This window comes from Anser anser, assembly GCF_964211835.1.
Source record: "Anser anser genome assembly, chromosome: 1".
Taxonomy (NCBI): Eukaryota; Metazoa; Chordata; class Aves; order Anseriformes; family Anatidae; genus Anser; species Anser anser.
Window position 1 is genome coordinate 157440370 of NC_139720.1, and position 14790 is coordinate 157455159.

Below are 14790 nucleotides of genomic sequence, written 5' to 3' on the forward strand. Positions count from 1 at the left end.
TGTGAGGTACAACGCAGGACCGACGGGACCAGCTGTGGGTAGGCCAGGTAAGATACCCCAAAATAGCTGACGTGACCCCATGCACCTCTCATATGGCTGCGAATCCTATCAGAGTCTAAGTCTCTACAAGCTGGGGTGAGTTGGTGCACAGGTGCTCCTCCACACAGACCAGAAAGTCTGCCAGCCAACAGCAAAAGTACTCGAGGAACATGAAAGTTTCAGCCTAACTTTTGTTCTGTTGCTAATTAGACCTGTGGCTGTGTCTAGACGATGGGACCTGGGAGAGCTGCCAAGCGCCTGTGCGTGGCGGGTACCCACCCTGCTGCATCCTGACTCCGGCTCGGGGCGCGATGCCCACGTCCGCCCAGCCCCACCAGCAGCCCCAGCACAGGCCACATTTGGGGAGCTGTGGCCACTACACAGAGGGCCCCACAACGTGCAGCCAAAGGTTATTGAGGACATGGCCTCTGTGGCCAAAAGAGGTGGTGGTGTTATTTCTAGAATAGCTTTATAGTCCCCTCAAATGCTAGGTTGAAAATGTTGGAAACCAGTCTTCTAGACATGCTAATGACATGCTAATAAAATGATGCAGTAAGTCCCACTAGCTTTGGGAAATTAAGTTAACAACTGAGCTCAGCCTCATGGAAAAGTTAAGTGACATTTAGTGACTCTGCACAGACACCAATTATCTGCATTAAGAGAGGTTAAAGCCAGACATTGTTACCCTGTGTGCCGAACCAAAGATATGGATCAAGACATTAAAATATAGGGCTTCTTGTTAGGCAAAATGAAGAAGTTGGGTCACTACTTAAAAGTGGAAGATAATTTTCATTTGAGGGCTCAAGCTATAGATGTAGCTTGCTACAAAAAAAAAAAAAAGTGTTTTCTGTCTTATTTGGGTTCATATACATTTAAGGATTTCTCCTCGGATGGCCTCAGCATCTGAGGTGCAATCTAAATAGCTTCATGGTATGGATCACTCTGTACATGGACTAATGCAAGAGAACTGTGAAGAGGAAAAAGAAAACCTTGCCCAGGAAGCAGTGCAAAATGCAAGAATTGGAAGCAGGACTCAATGGTAGTCTAAGAACCAGGACAGAGCAAGTGGCAAAAATCAAGGAACCTGTGTTGCTTGAGTAGACCAATTCCTGTTAACTTCATATCACAGCATCTTGCAAGGGTGGTGTACACTTCTCAATTTAAAAGTCTGTGGGTTCATGATTTCAGAGTCACTCCTGTTTCCCCCTGAAGTGCGTGTGCCAGGTAGAGGTGGCATTTACCCAGACGTTGATGAGAGACAGAAATAAGCCATTTGAGATGGGATTCAGCTCACCCAAAAAGAGGCATCTGAAAGGACTTTTCCCTTACAAGTGCACAGTTTTCTCCCTCAGATGAGATGATACTCCACAGAAGTCAGCCCATGTGAAGCCATCTAAAGGTCAGGAAAGAGAAAGCTAGTCCTGATGTTCCCTGCCAAGCAGAATGAAGCTGCCCATAAGCCTCTGCTGCTTCTGCTCATGGTCAGGTCTACGTATTGAGCAGAAGTGATGTACACCACGTTCATGGTGTGGGGACTCTGATTCCTGAGGACATCCAAATAAAGACGCTTCAGCTGACACCATCACCTTAGTGGCAGGTCCAGAGCCTGCATTTGTTTTGAGAACCAGAGACTGCTGAGTGGTCAGAAAGCCACTGAGAAAGCAGTGACAAAAGGATGTCTAGTCATCTTGTTGTGGCTGTGGGTCATTGGTGATAGCATCAGTCTGGGGCCTTGCAGGGCAGCCTCCAGAGGAGACCGAGTCAGTGACAACATCTGACAGTGCTCCAAATGTAACTCTTATGCCCCTGTATTTGAATAGGTAAGAAAGTGTCTGCCTCTAAGGATCTCCACATAATTTCCAGCACTGAAGAGCAGCTACAGTTCAGGGATGGACCTCTAGTAGAGATCAAAGCAGGAAGAAAATTCCCTTGCTGTTCATACTGCTGTTCTACCTAATAAAGTATTACTGGCAAAATTGACTTTTTTTTTTTTTCTTCTCCTGGAGTAAAAACTTGCTATCAATCTAAGAAAAACAATTTGGAGCCGAGACACCTGCCAGAATATTATTTTCATTTGATACTGTATTTCATTTGAGCATAACATTAAAAGGGCACGTGTGCCTATGTGCATAAGAAAATTGGTAGATTTAACTGTGGAAAGTGGAGTCAGCGGTCATGAAAACTTTTACCATGTGGCAAGTATATAATCTCCCCGTAACACCAGACCATAATATGTAATATATAGCAGGGAACTGAGCAGAAAGGAGAAAATCAGTCTTTTACAAGTAGTCCCTTGTGTCATACCTTTTTTTGCAGAAAGGCTTTGCGTACCGTCTGTCTCGCCAGCGTTTAGCTGCTACACTACAAATGAGAGGGAGGAGGACTGCACAGGCAGAGGGCTTTCTGGACAGGGGTTATAATTTCTCTCACTGTTAATGGTGAGTCCTGTGAAAAAGAAAATAATTCACACGGAGTGGGGCACGTTACCGACTGTGTATAGAGGCTAACAGTGAGACAGAGCCCTGATGATGCCAGCAAATGAGGAGTGACAGTAGCTGACCCGGATGGCTGCGGCCTTGCAGGTAGGACTCACATTTGGAGCAATATGTAACAGCGGCTCACGTGCATTTTGTTGGACTGGGATCTTTAAAATTTTACTGGCTACGATTATACAGCTATACGGGATAATTCCTCCTGGGTGCTAGCAGTGGTAGTAAATATTTATATTTATATTATGGTGGCGTCCAAAGGAACCAGTAGGGGAGCATTATGCACAGAACTGTATAAAAAGGCAAAGATATAATCCCTTCCCTGCAGAGTTAACCATCTAGAGGACAAAAATAAACAAAGGGTAGAAGAATGGGAATAAAACGTGCATGCAAATGAGTATAGCAGTGAATTGGGCATTTTGTGAGTTGTAAGATGTATTTTTTTTTCTTCTTTAAGGAAGAGATAAAGATACACAATGGTTGCTAGCAAGTCGGTGGGAAATTCTAGGGAATTGGAATTCATTTTAATTCAGAGGACTGGGTTTATTAAAACTTTTAATTATATTTTTGTTTGTTTGTTTTAGACATTTTTAATAGAAGGTGAAAAACGTAAACTATCAGTTTCTGTTTCTTCGGGCGTATAAACATTGGATCAGGAATTTATTATCTGCAACACCACAAGGAATCAGCCATAATTTGCAAGTCATGTGCATATCCATTCAAGTCACATAAAAGATCCAGCTGTTGGTCAGTGCCACGTTTGCTTTTAGTACCAGGCTCGCACGGAGAGCGCATCGGCTGCATCCCATGGCAGGAGCATCTTCTCCCTTGTGGGCTGCTGCGTGGAAAGCAGATCTCGCACCAGGGCACGGGCACATGGGCTGAGCAGCTCTTGTTCCCTTAACAAAAAATAAAATAACGATAACCGGAAAAAAAAAAAAAAAAGCATGGTTAAGCTACACCTCTCCCCTTCCCAAGTGCTGGTGGAGGAGGCAGGAGGAGGGGGTTCAGCCTTACTGCGTGGCCAAGGACCCCTACCCAAAGGCCATGCCTGCTGTCCCAGGAGCAGCCCCGGCAGGAAAGAAGGGCATTCCCATCTTCGTGGCTAGCTCCCGAGTTCAGCTCCCTGGGCTGGCTGCTGTTTACCGGTTACGGTGGAGATATCCAGGTGGATATCAGCAAAGAAGGAATTAATCAGGCAAGTTCAGTAATCCTGGCAACACTGCTCTGGTTTGCTGGCAGAAGCTTAGGCGTTTTCACACTTGCCTCTTTATTCTGGGCATTTCCCAGGTAGCAGTGAAGGTGAAGGAGACAACAGCCATTTCCCTATAGCTTACCTTGACCGCGAGAGGAAACAGCTTTTTCTCGTGTTTTCCTGACATAATCCCTTCTCTGTTTTTTTATTCATTTCATGGCAACCTGTAATCCTGGGGCTGATCTAGAGAGGCCTTGCTTTATATTTATCTGTGTTTTATAATGTCTATTCTTCATCCGTCTCTCAGAAAAAAATGATGCCCTAAAACACTGGGAGCAAAGCAAGGCTTTAAGTGACACAGTAACAATTTCATTGTTTAACTTAAATAATGAAGGCTTTGGGGCTCTGGTTTTTATTTTTACATGTTGGAAGTGAAATGTGGCAGTGATGTTTGAGTTACGAACAATGTCACTTGTTCTTCTGCTTAGGAGTCAATGCAGCAACGTTCTTGCCTACAGTGCTCCCAGCAGTGGGTCAGACAGATTAGCTAGATTTTGGACATAAATAGGTAAAAAGAAAGGTGGCAAAGATCCCAAATGCATTTGAGCATGCTGCTTTCTGGAAAACTTGATTCTTGTTTATTGTAGTTTGTTTTTTTCCTACATCACAGGAGTAAGAGTTGATTAAAGAAACAAAGAACAAGCATAAGCATAATATAAAGTTGGTGAATTAAATTTCCATAACCTAAATTCTCAGCCTAAGAGACATAAATAAAGAAAATAAAAATTCCCTTCAGCAACTCAGACAAAAGTTCTTTGGGTTTTTGTCTTTTCAACATTATGAACAAAATCCTCATTGCCCAAAAGCAAAAGAAAACATAAGAGTTTATGGCTGCAGGAAGGAGAAGGAGGTTTAAGTTTCAGACATATTCGAATTCATTCTAAAATTAGAAGGATAGACATTATTATCTGTTATGATCCTAAATGCCTTTGTCTGACGTTTCTTTTCTTTCAGGAGGCTGAAGAGAAGCTCGCTTGGAGAAGGCTGTTAGGTAACTACCAGTGGCTCTTGCTAAATGACTGAGAGGGTCAGACTCTTTTTAACCTTGCTCTGGTTGAGTCAGGTTAGAAATGAGGCTCATCATCATTCCCACGCTGTTTCTGTGCTTTTCCTGCTGTTTCTGCTTATGGGATAAACCCTCGTCTCCCTTCCCTGCAATAGATTTTTATTATGTCTTGGTTTAGTACTTTTTTTTCCTCAGTTCCTTGCTTAGTTTGAGCTCATGCATGTAAACAACAACACCTCCTCACAGCTGAAAGTATTACACATAACCAAAGAGCTTTTTGTTTTCTAGCTCAGAAATGAAATACTACAGGTGTGTCTGCAAGTGTCAAATGAAAAAGAAAAACAAAACAAACAAAAACAAAAACATGGAAATGGCAAAAACAATAACAGCATTAGAAAGGTTTGTTTATTCATATGATAATGGGCAGCTTTAATGTGAACTTTTTACATCGTCAAGCCAGTGAGATCAATTTAATCCGGGTGGGTTATTCTTCTCTTGGTGTAAAAGACCATTGATTCTTTCTATTGGCTCAGCGAGGGAGCTCTTCAGCATAGTGGCATGCTGAGGAAGCTGGTTGAAAGCCACTGAAATCAGCAGGAGTCTTTTAATTGACTCTGAATCAGGCCCCAACACTGTACATAACTGCTCTCCTTTCGCAAAACTTTCTGTTTCTTGAAGACAATTGGATTACCTAAGTAAAACTCAGCTTCCCATTTAAATATTCTGGGTGAATTGATTCTTTATGGAGAAAATATTTCATTTGCGCGACATCTTCTGCATGTTTAAATTCTGTAAGTGTTGCCATTTATAATCACTTCATCATCCTTTGTTCAGGTGACTAATTATAATAAAATATATTTTATGCATAAAACAGTATGAGACTCAGTTTTATACATTTCATTTAATTACTTTTTACTGTGACAAATCACATTGTTAGAAATGTACTAACAGATGGGGTGGATTTTAAAGTTGGTATAAATTATGACTCCTTAATTTTTGCAAGTGTTGAAGAATTTAATTGTCTCCATTCAAATTTTTGGCTTAACTCCTGTGGTTTGACTTGTTAGGATTCCAGACATGCAACACAAGGAGCAGGGAATTTCTGGACTGTGCAGTGTCTTTTTGGAAGAAAAAAAAAAAAAAAGAGAGAGAGAGAGAGAAAGAAAGGAAAGAAAAAAAAAAAAAAGAAAAGAAAAAACAACTAAGGAGGAAAGGAAGTTAAGACAAAAGGAAGGTCTGAACACAAGTGTTCAGAACGGCCTGCCCCAGAGTGCGGGTTAGAGTGTTGAAGTGCTCTCGCTGAATAGCCCTGCTTGTCAGGGGCAGCAGAAGCAGGACTCTCTTGTTTTGCCCACATACCAGGTGCAATGAAATAAAGGCTCTTAGTGTGACCCTAGTCTAGGAGTGGGGAAAACTCAGAGTATAAAATCAGAACTTGGGTACCTCTGACTAGCTGTAAAAAGTGATTAGCAATAGAACACACCTTCAGAGTGCATTTTTCCTTGCCTTGCCTTGCCTTTGCCTTGCCTTGCCTCTTCCATCCCCTTCCCCCTTTCACCTTCCCTTCATCTCTTTCAGAGCATATTGTCATTCAGTTTCAGTTAAGAGAGGAAGGGGACCTGCCCCATCCTCTCTAAAAAAAAAAAAAAAAAGGAAAAAGAAGAAGCAGCAGAAGAAGAAAAAGAAGGAAAGCAGTATATATTACCCTCTAGAGATTCTTCAGACAATTTGATCTGTTTCCCTGACCAAAGTACACACACCCATGGAGAAAGTATAAGTTCCAGCTGCAACAACTGCCTCTCACTCATTTTGTGCCTTCTGTCTGTCAGACTTCCAGAATCCCTCAGATATTTTAAATTTGGGTGTTCCTGAAAGTCGTCTTTGAGCTTTTGACTTTACCAGACTTCTCCTCCAGTCTCCTCCAGTCTGCCCAGTGACAGTGTCACTCCCGACAGTTCGCCCTCCCTCCCTCGCTCTTCCAGAGCAGACCTTCCTCCCACAGATGGGACACCGTGGGCAATGCCATGTTTCTCTCCTACCACTCCTAACTTGTCACCATTCTTCTCAAATCCTCCCCGACATCCTTTGATCTATGTTACTCCTCATTTGATATATGTTACTCCAAAGACTGATCCTGGTGTGCCCGGAAGAGGCCCATTAACGACCAACTCCCAATTCCCTTTCTTCATGTTTCATTTTACGCCAGAGATGTTTTGGAGCCTTACACCACAGATGTTTTTCAGAGTCCTCCCGTTTACAGCCTGTGCTGTGTTTATGACCAGCAGTAAGTTGCCTAAGCACAGGTGTATAGTGTCCCACTGGGCCTTGAGCTCTACTGTAAGGGTGTGGGTCATGTCAGCAAGCTCGATGCAGCAGTCCTGGATAAGGTTGGCTATCTAAAATGGCACAAGATGTTTGTGTCTGGGCACCCGGCTACCACCCTGTGTGACTGAACATTAGCTGCCTTTAGTGACTGAAATATTGCACTACACAGCCATCAGAGGCCTGCAGATCTCTGCAGTAGTCGTGATGGTCTTCAGACTACCTGAGCTTACACTGCCTAAATAGCTCACTTCACTGGGCAAAATCAGGGCTCCCCAACTGTCTCTTCATGCCCTCACCTGAAGAAAGACTTCTCCCACGTTCTCTGAATATGACACAAGCAGGTGGAGGATTTATGCCTGTGCTCAAAATTAAGTAGTGATAACATTCACATTGACAATTTGTTTCTAGTATTACTAATTTCTGCCCAAGAGGCTTCATTTGTATATAGAGTACACACAATACAGGTATGTGGAATAAATTCCACTACATGTGCTACTCTAATTCTGAAGATAAAAACTACATTAAATTAATGAGGAGTGTCATCAAGTCCTAGCAAGTGATTATGCTCATAGATCTGTGTCTATAATACTACAGTGTCAACTAGCAGGCTGGTTTTTTCCATGCCTGCCTGTCTTGAACTGTTACTAGAGAATTTAGAAAACTTGAATTTAGAGTTTGGTTTTGAAAGTTCAGCTGATTCAGTGATTAGGAAGCACTAGTAGTTTCTGTACCCATTATCTCATGATTTAAATGCTCTCTGGTTTACATTAGCTAATGATTTAAGTGCCATAGATATCTTTGTTTGACATCCAATATGAAATAATCAACTAGCTTAGTGTAACATTGGTCCCATCAATCAAACTCTCTATTCCTCCCACAGCATTGTTAATGAAATGTTGGGAAGAAAGCCCACAGACCCTAGTATAGCATTAGAATTAAGGGGGTGAAAGATTACATTTCATTATTCTTTTTTTGTCTTTGAGTCACATTTGATTTCAACATAGCGTCCAGAAGGAACATTTGCTCAGAAAATGTTTTATAACTCCTATGATATCTTTCCTAACTATTATTTGCCTTTAAGCTGATTTGTTGGTCATGCAGCAACATTCAATGAACAAGAAAGGCACCATCTCTTTTAAAAATATACCTAATGATGAAGCTCATCATAGCTCCTTTGAGGGAAGATCCTGGTAGGTCTTGGTGTCCATATATTCTTTGTGGTGGGATACCTTAGCCAGAGCACCAGGATGGGTGTCATCTTGAAGAGACCAGCTGGTTTTATTAATAAACTCTGTTGTTACAACGGAGCTAAATATGGACATCATTCCTTATGGGCTTACTTGACTGATTTGTAGATGAGGGTGAAAATTGTGTAGGTATGAAGCTAAAATGTATACAGGACCACAAAGTTGTTCTGTGGCCTCATTTAAAAATAACATACCAGTAAAAACAAAAATGAAACCTGTGTAGTTGTGCAATCACGTAATAGCGGTCTGAAACAGGAAATAAGGGCAGGATGGTAGGTATCTCGATCATCTGTTCAGTCACCTTCCTCCCAACTGGCTGAAGCCTCCAGAGAATCACAAGATCTTCTGCTGACCTGGGAGCTAGTCAGGCTCTGAGCCAAGAGGCCTCTGGAGGCAGACAGGCCAAGGAGCTGGGGTGGAGGAAGGCCCACAGCAGTCTGAGGAGCCAAGAAGGGGCTGGTGTTTATTTTGTGAAGTTATGTTTGGTGAAGTTAATAATAAAGGCAAACCCCAGGAGAGGCACGGAGTTGGAAAGCAATCCTGTTTGCAAGTCTCCTGTTCAAAGCTGAGCAGGGACTCCAGCTGCTTGGAGAGCCACCTTTCTTTGAAGTAATTTTGAGGTGAAAATTTCAGCCCTTTGTGGAACCAGTTAAAGCTTTTCTAATTCCCCTTTAATTTGGGAGTACTCAGAAAGCTCTCAGCATTTTTGCAGGTAACTGGCAATGTCTTTGCAATTCTTTCATGAGCTCTTTTCTTTTGCTGAGAGATCAGGATTGAATTATTGTTCATACAGGTAAAAGAAGGACATTAATTAATTCCTAGGAAAAAAGGATATTTAACCTATTCTTAAAATTATCACCTAAAGTACATAAACCCTCAACTGGGACTGGATTCTTTTAAGACTGTTTCAGGTTATCGTGAAGTCTTTTTCAATCAGCCACAAGCTTCATTTGATGCTGCACAAAAAGCCAAATTCTCCACTATACTGCATTGTCTCAATACTGTACTACAGCACAGGCAACTTCATCTAGCCAGCTGTAGTGGAAAGGCTTGATATTACTGTTTTTCTCCTCTCAGAAGATTTATATGGTATTAAATAAGCAAAAAAAATGTGTCCTTTTGCTTGCGAAGAAGAGGGACACTATAATAGGTTCAGACTTTTTTGTGAAGGAGTCGAAATGTGTCACCAAATTCTGAAAAGGGTTTAATTAACAGCTTGGTTTTGCCAGACTTTTCTAGTGAAGAACTAACTTAGCTTATGGACTATAACTCCAAAAAAGAACTATTGATATGTTAATTGTATATGATTATGAATGGTTATTTATGGCATTGGATCTCTCTGCTAAACCAATTATGCTCTATTTGTGAGATTTGCATTATACTGCATCCATGGCATTTAATTAAACTTCTATTTCTCTTCTTTCTTTTTGTTTCTTTCTTTTTGTTTTGCTTTTCCAGCCTTAAATGCATGATAAACTACACTAGTCACTCAGTGGTTAAAGCTGAAATCAGCTATTCATTCAATTGCCCTCACGCACATCCTACTCAGTTTGCGCTGCCCAGAAAATCTTAACTGTGTCCCCCTCAATGTTCACTTTCCGGTTTACCAACTCCAGCTCAATGAATTTTTATAATCATACCTTACTTATTTCTACAACTAGGCTGATCGGTCACTCTAATTCTATTGATGAAAACCACCTTCTACATCTAACTGCGTGTTTAAATATATTTGTGTAAACATAAAGGGGATGTTTAAAAACAGTGTAATGGCACAGCACGCTATGATCTGAGTGTTTCATTTAGTCTCCTTCTGCCAGTTAATAAACAGCGTAGAAAGTCAACTGCATAACCAATGGTCTAATTCAGAACATATCAAAAGGTTTGCGTGGGTGAGGTAAATTGGGCTGATAGTGAGTCAGGAGCTGGCTGGATCCCTCATTTCTTCATTCAGAGAATTTTTAATGTAGAACTAATTTTCAAGTAGTTGAATTTTTGTAAAGAAAATGAAATCCTTAAGGGAACAATTTAGCTGGAATCCTCTGAAACACAGTTCAACATGGATTGCCTTTTCACAGCTGTTTCATGTGGAAAAGGATCTTACGTTTTCATTCCCTTGACGCCTGCTTTCCCTTTCTTTTCTGTAAGTGTATTACAGTGCACCTATTGAAAGAGCTGACAGGGGTTAGTGGAGAAGGGGGTTAAATGATGATACAGGATATATTTCATTGTTACTTGAAACTCGCTTTACCTCCTACTCAGTGTCAGTGCCAATATGTTGGTTTGGGGCTTTTTGTGGTTGAAGTGTCCAGAACTGGGAGGAAAGAGATGCATATCCGTCCTCCTTGCAGCCCCTCGTGTGCACTGGTTGCTGTATTACTGGGGCAGAATGCAGAGAAATTAAGAGTAAAGGAGCTGGTCTTATGGTCCACATATATACACATACACACACAGACATATGTATGTATATAGAACTCCGCTGTCCCTGCTCAGGCAATGACAAACAGCACAGAGCTAGTTCTTCAGTTTCAGAAAATAATAATATCCTCTTCCTGGCCACAATGCTATTCATCACAGCCTTTTGCCAAATAACAGGCCTAAGTGGCCTGAAGGTCTTTCTGTGGACACTATTCCAGATTCAGTTTCCCAAAGAACATTTTGAAACACACCAGCCCTAAAATATTTTACGTCTTACTCAGAAAAAACTCTCACTGAAAAAATTCCTCTCTCGGACCTCTGTTCTCTAAGAACCTGAGTCCCTTCTATCTCAGCTGAAGTCTCGACAGAAAGGAGTCTTAGCATGTTGCATCCCAAGTGCCCAAATTAAAAGGTTAAAAACACAAAGCAAGAACAATTTAAAGCTGTTTTCTGTCTGTGATCACTGGGATGGGAGAACATACTTGGAATAATTGTATCAGAAGGGAATCTATTTAATTATGTTTCCTCTACTGTTACGCATTAGCAAATAAAGTAGGACAACAGCGAGGCATTTATTAGCCTGTTTGCTGGGGCAAGTACAAAAAAGTGTTTATCGTGACATTTGTAAGGGAGCCATTGCTAGAATCTAGTTTGAGGTAGCTGGGAAAAAAAAGAAAAAAAAAAAAAACACGAAGATCTTATTTCAATTGGGACAATTTGCAAGTACCAAAATCTTCTGTTGTTTGAAAGGTTTATTTTACGACACAGAAGCTATAGATACTGCACCCCAAATGTTCCTTTTTTATGATTATCTAAAGCACAGACAAATCATGAACAGACAATTGTACACTTTCTTGTGTTGCTTTATGGGCTTTAAGTGCCTACAAAAAAGGATTCCTTATGCTTTAATTTCTCTTTATTTTTTTGACTGTAAAGACCCATGGGGTAAATGCCAGTCCCACAATCCTGCAGTTATATGGTTACTGTCAGCCTGCTCAAATGATGCTTCCTGTTCATTAGGCGTCCTTTCATCTGACAACAATGTACTGGCTTTGCTGCAATTCTTAGTCAACGCCCATCTCTTCAATAGCCTGTGAATAGTATTAAATAGTGTTTATGCTAGCTATTGTTGCCTTTTGTGTGGTTTGTCTAATTCACAGAGAAAAGTCTGCTTTTGTGGTCTAAGGCTGGCTACGTCATGGCACGCCATGTGCCTTCTGATGGGATCCATTCCTGCTGAGTGATAACATTACAGGCCTGAACTCCTTTGCAATACAATCCAGCATTCTTAACACAGTCAATACACTCACAGGCAATCTAGTTTACTCTTTATATTAAGAGGTTTAGGGAGACAAAGCTCATCTAAATACCTGCTCATGAAACAAATAAGAGGAATTCAACTGATTTGAGCGTTACTCCCCAGCTCCCACACAACTACACAATGAGCACCAAAAAAAAAAAAAAAATCATAAATTAAAAAATGCTGAAGCTGCATAAGCAATGCCCAAATATCCCAGGTAGAGCCATTCTGCGTACAAACACGGCGCATTTCAGCAAAGAAGGTGGTATTATTGTTCCTGGTTATTGTTCAAGATGAGGCTTAATACTGGAGTCAAAGCGGCTGCTTTTCTTTGCTTAAACTACTCACAAAGGAGAAAGGATATTGTACGGATGATTACATTATCCCGTAGCTCAGGAGCCTTTGCAGGGCAGGTATGTTGCTGTGCCTTGAAAGGGCTTTTGATGTAAGCAGATCATTAGAGGCTCAATGTGTAACTGATCCTTAGCTGTCTCTGGCTTTTGGTGTATGTGGGTTATTCTTGTCTAACCGTATGCTCCCTGTTGTAGGTATCTAAAATCTTATTGTTCTCCTCCCTCCTTCCCTCCCCCCAGCCTCCTCACAGCACAGCTAAAGTTGGTTTCCAGCTTTGCCTTGGGAAGCATACAAACACATACAAATGCAACTGGAAAGTGAGGCTTACAATGCTAACCAGTGCCATTTGTTTGTCCTGGGAGTTGTTATCCTCCGCGCGTCACACTTTGAACAAGATCAAGAGTAGCTTTTGAAAAATATGGCAGTGAGAAGAATGCACACAAATAATAATTATTACTCTGTAGCTGCTCAAGCTATAATACCCTCCATGGCCAGAAGCAAGCAGGGAGGCAGGGGACAGGGTGGGGCTGGGAGTAGGTGGAGGCTGAACTTTGTTCTCTGTGCATCATAGGAGAGCATTGCAGATTGCTCTCCTGATCAGCATAACAAGGGAGGTCCATCATACCTGCTCTTCTCTCAGGTATTATGGGCCAGATCCACAAAGGCATTTAGCACTGTAAAGCTCCTGGCAAGCAAGAGGCGCTGGGGTGAACACCCACAGACAGCTTGAACACAGACTTCTACACCTGAGCTCGCCACCCTTTCAAGTCAGTTGGAAGAGACTACTTATTTCATCCTTATGATCACCTCTGACACTGGTCTGTCGAAACGCACCTTACAGTGCTCATTTCTTTCCACTACTAGTAGGCAGTGGGATAAGCAGCCCAGATGTGGACACTGCAGTCTAAAGCTTGGAAAGATGAATCCCACCCACACATATTTCAGTGCCTGTGTGGATCTGGAGCTCCAGGTTCTGCTGTCCTCCTAGGCCTTGTAGTTAAAAGCTGGTTCTTCCAGATAGATAGCGTAGGAAAAGCATGAAGTCCTTAATAATTCCGTCTCTCTCTCTCTTTTTTTTTTTTTTAAGTTTCTGAGTGCCTCCAAGCTATACAGAAGGCAGTCATTCTTTCCATCTTAGAGTGAAAAATGGATAAAAAAATATGTCTGTCATAACAACATAAAAGCATTTCCTGAATTACAGCTCTGACTTCTGAATGAGGGTGTTCAACTGAAATGAGTCAGTGCAAGTGGAAAAGCGCATTGCCAAAAAACAAGGAGGAACCTGGCAGTCTAGAGCAGTTGCTAGATAAGAGCTTTTCCCCTTCTGTTCAGAGCACCTTGCTACGGAAAGAAGTTGAGAAAACGCTCATGTGGAGTCAGTCAATGAAAGAGAGCCTACGCCCCACACACATGTGTTACCCTGTTTCGCTCCCGAGAATGAATGAGGTGGGCTTTGACTAATGCTTTCAGCAGAAGGCATGGAAATGAACTAGGGTTGCCAGAAAAGCTCATTGATTTTGCAGGACCCATCCAAGTTGTACATTATAGTTTGGAGGAAGAGCGGTCTCTTTTTAAAAGGTAATTTTTCAATGTACTGCCCACGTTTATGCTTTTGTGCAAGTGATAATGGTTTCGTAAACGTTTTATGTGATCAGCACTTAGCAATACTTGGGAAGTTGGCAACTCTGACTAGATTTTACAGATACCAACTTTTTTTTGCCATTAATACTTTTTTTCCCCTTTCTGTTTATGTTCCTAGATTGATTTCCAATAGTTAAAATTTAAACAATAAAGGCAACCTTAGTTTTCAAGTCTGCAAATAGGACAGACAATATATGCAACCTCCTCATTGATTGACTCTTCTGTTTTTATAGATTCACCCTCTTGAAAGAATCATTAAACACCAGAGAAAATGATTTGTTGCCATTGATTACATGACATACTGCTCTGACATACACAGTTTTTATATCTAAGTTATTAATTATGTTGTTAATGTAATTTGCAGACCGCGAGATAAATCATTCAGCTTCTGACTGGATATTACTAGATACATTGCATATATAAATACATCTTTGGGTGGGAAGGGAACTGCTACCAAGAATAATAGATTAGACGGCTACTACTTTGGCTTATAAATCATTATGAGCTAAGGAAAACTTCCTCTGCCCATTTATTTTATTATCTTGGAAATGCTGAGTTTCTCAACATCTCTGTTGTTTATGCGCTACAGTGATACACATAATCACTTCGTTTCAATACAGAGGAAAGTCTTGCAACTGTTCTATTCATGCTCAATTCTCATTCTCTCAAGAATTTCAAAGTTTAAGGTTAATAAGCTACAGGACACAGAAAGCCAAGCT

The 14790-nt window shown here is 41.3% G+C and overlaps 1 protein-coding gene across 1 annotated transcript in view; it reads right to left on the minus strand.

Moving 5' to 3' along the window:
- Positions 1–14790, minus strand: part of LOC310892383 (uncharacterized protein) — a 64701-nt gene continuing 49911 nt past the window's right edge. The window contains exon 5 of the mRNA XM_083820076.1: positions 1–14790. This exon is cut by the window's right edge and continues 25169 nt beyond it. The gene's annotated coding sequence lies outside the window, so the exon portion shown is untranslated.